Here is a 7,226-nt window from a genome sequence, read left to right as displayed (position 1 = left end):
ACTATGTATAAAATCTGAAGATATAAAACTGTAGACACACAAACCCTGCTCTTAAGAAATTTATGATCTCTTAATTTTCATTAAAAATTATTTCAATATTGAAAGTAAAATAAATTTCTGATAGTTAATTCACACCAATTCAAAAGGAAATACATGTGCTTTTGTAAAGCCTTGAAAAAGTTTATAATCATAAATTATTTTATTTAGGTTCTAGTGTAAGGTCAGCATTTCTCTAGAGGTGAGGTAATTATTCAGTTAGCAAATATTATAAATTGAAATTCAAGTTTCATTTTCAATCTTAAAATGTTGAATCTATATGAAACATTTAGAAATCTAGTCTATTTTTTGATAAAGAAATTGAAGCTCATATTAGTTGAATGACTTGCTCATTTAGCAAATAAGTAGTAGAGTAGGTTAGGAGTCCAAGGCCTTTCTTGAAAGATTTAGATAACTATATGGGTTATCTTGAATGAAATAGATAACTATATTGGCTATCTTGTCAATCTAATTACCTCTCTTTGGAAAAATGTAAAAAGATGTATTGAGGTGATCAGAAGATTTGAAATTTAAAACTATTTTTATAATTTTGCTTTTTACTAGCACATTCAATTGAGACTAAATCATTTTCCAAAACACTAGAGCCAAATTCAAACAGGTACATTCATCCAAGCATTCAAGTGTGTGCACTTTTATACCCATGCATGCAGGCACACAATTATGAAAACTTTCTCAACCAGAATTCTATCATTTGAAGAGATCATACAATGTCATGAAATTTTCATAAACAGTATAGTCTCTTCTGAATAAAACAACAATAGTAGTTTTACATGGTGAGGGGGGAAGATGAGAAAGATAATTCCTTTTGAAGTTAAAGTCAGTTTTTTGGAACCTGTAACACATAAAATTGCTAAATAGAATACAGTTTATTCTAATCCTAATTCATAGATCATAGGATCATTATATCTTGAAGAGCTATTAAATTCAGTCTCTTTATTTTAGATTTAGTGACTTGCCCATCATCATAGTTAATTTGTGGCAGTCAGAACTTCAGTTTCATATCTGCTATTAAATATAGCTGAGCATATTCTGAAATGAATTGCAGTTTGTCATTCTCACTGTCTAGAAAGTCATCATTTGACAAAAAAAAAATGAGACTTTATGTAACTCTTTAAGAAGAAAAAATTGTGAAAGTGCCTTTTCAAGAGATTCTAATGATCCCTTTTTTAAAACCAAGGATAATTCTGTTGAACAGTTATCATGTTGGGACTTTTTAATTTAAGTTTCACATTTGCTGGAACTGTTTCCTTCCGAGAATTCTAGCCATAGTGTAAACTAGAAGGAAAATTCTTTAAAAGTATATATGTAATTATATGTTTTTCTTCTTAAGATAATCAATTATATTACACAATCTAAGTCCTCGGGATTAAAAAAAAGAGTCATAAGGGAATCTCAAGTTTCTTTTAATCCTTTCAAAATATAACTTCCTTGAACTCTAGCATTTGTATAAGCATTAGTTAATGTAGAATGTAAAAATGAAGGTGGAGAGTAAGGGTTTTCTTTCTTGTTCTTGCCTTTAATGTATTTTCCCCATGAAGATCAAGCTGAGTAAATGATCTTCAGAAGATAAGCAATGAAAATCTAGTGTTTAGCTGAAGTGGGCATTGTTATAAATTTGATATTTTTGGAGTCTTATAATATTCTGTAAATAGTTCTTGGGGAATTAGAACAGCCTTCCAGTAGGACAAAATATTTTTGATATTGACTAAATTCAAAGATCATTTTTGTTAGTCCTTAGTTCTCAAGTCTTAGAAGTTATTTGGCAGATAGAAAAAAAAAATCACTGGGCACATAAAGAGTCAGGATATTCTACTTAAAGGCAGTTGTAACTGGGAGAGAGTTACTAAAACAGTCAGAGAAGGGCAGGAAAGGAATGAAGAGGCCAGTGGTGCTATTAACAAATGTCAGGAGCAGAATAATACAAATGTGGAATTGATAAGAGGTGGAAGAAGTTACTTTAGAAGTGACATTAACTCCTTCATTTTACAGATGAGGAAACCTAATTTTCAAGATTTTTGATCACTGATATAACATTTGATAGGCAAATGTTATTGCTACTTTCAAAAGATGGAAGAAATTTTTAGAAATTTCAATTACCTATAAAATAAAATGGTTCTTCCTATTTCTTAAGTAATGTAGGAACCGCTATAAAACAAAAAGAGGTAAATTATTCTTCATAGTGAGTTAGACTCCTCCCAGAATGGGCAATAACATGTTCTAGAACTCACAGCTGGTAAATGGTAGAGCTGGAACGAAGTTATAATTTCTGTTATGTGTTATATTCCCTGCACCATGCTGTTTCTATAAACTGTAATATTCCTTCTCTCTTGAAAGCTGTAACTAAGAAAGGTATTTGTGGAAAAGAGGCAAGGAGTTCAACAGAATAATAAATTCAATGGATATTTGTCTCCACATTTTTGTGCTGATGGAAATTCTGAAATATTATGAGTCATGAACCCAAGTTTTTATATTATCTCAAGCCACACTATATTACTTGATCACTGTACAATTTTATTAATTTAAATGATTACAGATGAATTCATTTTGGGCTTTGTAGTCTAATTTTGCCTGTTAGAATACAGTAGTAACAAGGAGAATATTTTGAATTATTTACTATATACAAAATGTCATATATGTCGAGCTGAAAGGAATAAAAGGGGCCATTTAGTCCAACCCTTGTCATTTTATAGATGATAAAATTAAGAATGAGAGGAGATAAAGTAACGTGCCTAAGATTTATTATGTAGATAGAAAGCATCAAAAGCAGAATCTAAACTCAGGTCTTCTGATTACAATTTTTTCTGTCTATAGCATAAAAATTTCTTCTCTACCCTCAACAATTTTTCCTTTTGAAATATACAGTCATTAAAGTTCAATTTAAATGTACCTCTTCTTCAAAGCTTACCATTCCAAGAGTAGGTAATAACTTCCCCTTCCCTGCTTCTTAACTAAATTGTACTTTATTACATCTATGCATGGTGACTCATCCCAAATCACTCTCACAGGTTGGGTTCCATCAGGAACCCAACTATCTCAGGTTCAAGGTATTCCATGGGTCTACAGTATCCCTAAAATTATAGCTCACAAGCCCCTGCCAATATTTTTACCTTTTAAATGTTAATCAATATATAGTGATTATTGATATAAATGTTATTAGCTTAAAAATAAAGGCATTTACTGAAATGGCATAGTTTTTTAAAGGTTAATAATGAAAAAGATGCCCTCTATAAACTTGGGCCACTCTATTCCATAAATACACATAGTATGAATGGGAATAGTGGACAAGAAGACTCTATTAGATACTGGAAGATTCTGCTGTCCTGGACACTATCACCTCTTTGCTGTAATCTCCACTCCGTGGAACTCCTCAGTGACTTTGAACTTCAAGTAAGCCTCAGGATCACAGGCCTGGGATGGATCTATTTCCACCTCAAATAATCATGACACAAAAAAAAAAATGTTCTCTAGAGACGATCAAATGCCTGTAATGCTCACATTTAAGAACTCTAACTTGGACACAGTCTAGAGTTCAGAAAGAAATGTGTTTGAACTTCCTTCTCAGGCTATATACAAGATGCCACTGTTGATAGGGAAGAAAGAAGAGAGAATCTGCACTCTTGCTTCCGTCTCTAATAGGCAAAAATACTTAACATCTGAGTCCTTCCTTCAAAGCTCAATTAAAATAAGAATATCTTGCTTTTTATGTAGGCCATAACAATCTGTTTATCAGTTGTCTAAATCAACTTATAATTTTATCAGGTTGTTTCAGAAGATTCCACATACTTTGTTATGAGATTGATATTTTATCAATGACTTCTTAGGCAAGCCACTTAACCCCATTTACCTTGTAAAAAAAAATTCTTAAGTGACCTCAATTAGTTGATTTATTGAAATAATAAATCCCCAATTACATACTCAGTTGTTTGATAATATTAATATAGCCTGTTGACACTATTTTTCAAAGAATATTATAAGAACAGGTTCAGAGGAGGATTTCTGGATTTCAGATAAGATTGTTTAATCTTAATAAATGAGTTTGACACATGAGCTGTATATTTATAGTGTGTCATCTGAAATTCATCCCCTTTCATGGACATCATGACAGTGCAAAAATGCACTGGAAACAAAAGGACCTTGGTTCAAATCTAGTCTCTGATTTTATTACCTGTGTCACTTCAGGAAAGTCAGTTAACCACTCTCAATTTCAGTTTCCTTATCTATAATGGGGATAATAATACATACAGTATCTATTTTACAATGTGGTTGTAAGGCTCAAATAAGATATAGCATGGAAAGAACTTTGCAAATATAAGTATGACATATAAATGTTAGTTTTGATTATTCATAACCCTAGTCTCACCCAGCCAGGGGAGTAGTGGTATAGATCACACCAATCAGTTTTCCTGTCTTAATGATGGAACCTTCATGATATCTCTTTTCTCATACAGTTAGTTATTCCCTATATCAGGTCCTCAAATGCCTCTTCACCTGGTCTCTTAATGAGGCCCCAAGGATCACTCCACATCATCAATAATTCTATTCCTAGACCACATCTGATCACATATGAAAAATTCATATGCCTTATACACAAAGTTCTTGTAACTATTGCTTCTAGGATAAGATAAAAACTCCTATTTCCTTTGGAAATGAGGATTGCATCCCGGTTCTAACAGTAGCCTTTTTTTTTTAAGGTTTTTGCAAGGCAAATGAGGTTAAGTGGCTTGCCCAAGGCCACACAGCTAGGTAATTATTAAGTGCCTGAGGCTGCATTTGAACTCTGGTACTCCTGACTCCAGGGCCATTGCTCCATTCACTGTGCCACCTAGCCACCCAAACAGTAGCCTTTTTGAGAAAAGGGATGGTAACAGAAATAACAGTGGGTTTGGAGTTGGAAGCTCTGGGTTTAAATCCCAGCTCTGAATCTTGCTTCCTATAGGTCCTTGAGCAAGTAACTTAATTTTTGTGTCCCAGCTTCTTCTAAAAAAATGAACTAAATGACTTTTAAAATCCTTGCTAACTCTAATCAATCTGGCCCCTGCCTACATTTCCAGGCTGATTACATATTTTTCCTTCTACTCATTTTGAGTTTCTGATAACCTAATTTCTCAAACATTGCATTTCCCCACTGTCTGTATCTTTGCAGTCTTGTTCCTCAAGCCCCAAATGCACTTTATCTCTATCTCTTAGATTCAGTTACTTCAAGATTCAGTTAAAAGGTTGTCTCCTACTTTTCCTGATTCCACTCCCCTTTCAAGTACTTGGATCCCTCCCAAAAAAATCTCTTTGTATATATACTTTTTACTCAAATAGAAAGTAACCTCCATTAAAACAAGAGTTATTTAAGTTTTCTCTTGGCATCCTCAGGATATAGGGCATAGTTCCTAGTTCATAGCAAGGATTTAGTATTTTTTTTGATAGATGGATCAATTGATTGATCAAAAAGAATTTCAGTTTTTCTTTGGAAGGAAGTATAAATTTGTTTTTGCTACAGAGAGATCTTCCTAATTATTTTTTGTTTTAAGTGTTACGGTAATTGTTTAAAATTTTTTCAGTTTCACTTTGTGATTGTAAATTTCTTTTATCTCTATATGGTACTAGCTATTTTTATGGGAGAAATATTGGAGTATTTAAAAACCATAGCTAAGAAAAAAAATCCTTCTTTCCCACCATCAATGCAAGAACTCCAGTAAGACTTGGTATTTCTGCTCATTCAACTCAATATCTAGTAGAGTTTTACAGCACAGATATGACTGAGTAAAGTGATACAAGATAAGTATGTGTAAACATATGTGTGTATGTATGTATGTGTGTGTGTGATTAAAGCAAGTGCTATTAAAGATGCAAGGGGATGGAGCATCAGTAAGACAGGAAAAGTGAGATGATTTGAGGGAAAGCTCTTGAATTCAAAATTAAATTGAAATTTCCTGAGTTGGTATTAGAATTTTCTGAGGAGGGACATAGTCAAAGTTCTGTGCATAATAAAAGATTAACTGTAATGCCATGCAAAAGATGAATTAGAAAAGGAGCTAGTTTAAGGGAACATAAACATATTTTATACCATCCATAACAAACAGCAAAGTTCTCAATTTCCAAATTTATATTTGGTGTCCATTTAAACTGGACACATATACTGCATAACCAGGGCTCTGGAAATGTCACCTGTTCATCATGCCTGTGGGAAAGATACTACAGTTCTATATCAGAACAAAGCTATTTGGGATTTTTTTTTGGGGAGGGGGGGTTCAGGTACAACAATCAGCTTGAAATTTTATAGATTACTTGGTGTCCAAGTCTGGTGGGTCTGTGCCAATCCCAGCTCCTTGCTTTATTTAAGTCTGACTATCAGTAAAATACTTCTCTGGGCCTCAGTTCCCTTAGCCATCAAATGGGAAAATTGGACACGACTTCTGAGATCCCGGATAATTCTAAATCTACGATCCTAGGATTTAGGACACACCCCTAAGAGGTGATTGGGTGTGGGTGTAGGTGATGTGCAAAAAGTGTAGCAATTTCAGAAGAAAGTTTAGAAATTATCGTGTTTAAAACTTACAAAGGGGGAGGGGGAAGAGTAAATATTCCTCACTTGCAAACCACTCCTTTTTCCAGAGTGCTTGACCTTATCTGCAAATATCTATGGAGAACTTCCTTACCATCAGAAACATGTTCGGGTTAGATCAGATCCGATACCCGGACCCGGGCCGATCCAAGACAATTTGCTAAGGGACAACGTAATTGGCTCCAGCCGAGAGAATTCGCAGGCTAGATCCTACTGCCGCGTCTCTAACCGAGTTCAGCCCGGGCTCATTTGCAGCGGATCCGCATGATAAGAGATGGTAGGATGTCCGAGAGAGAGAGAGAGAGAGAGAGAGAGAGAGAGAGAGAGAGAGATGGGGGGAGACAGACAGCGAGACCTAAGGCGGGCCCATCAGATATTCGGAATGTGAGTTAGAACTGGAAGAAAAAGCAATCTCCTGACACGTCCTCCGATGGAAGGAAAGAACCTGTTGTGAGGCCTCCCAGCCCAAGGCAGCCTGGTGTCCTGACCTCACCCTGTGGATTTCCCCACCCCCGGGCCTGCTTTTCCAGTTAGAATTTTTGTTAGAAAGAAAGAAGATGTAGAGAAAAAGGACCCTGGAAAGAGGAGAGGAGAAAGGGAGGCCAGATCACGC

Source organism: Macrotis lagotis, chromosome X (assembly GCF_037893015.1).
Source record: "Macrotis lagotis isolate mMagLag1 chromosome X, bilby.v1.9.chrom.fasta, whole genome shotgun sequence".
Lineage (NCBI taxonomy): Eukaryota > Metazoa > Chordata > Mammalia > Peramelemorphia > Peramelidae > Macrotis > Macrotis lagotis.
Note: the sequence above shows the minus strand (reverse complement) of the source record.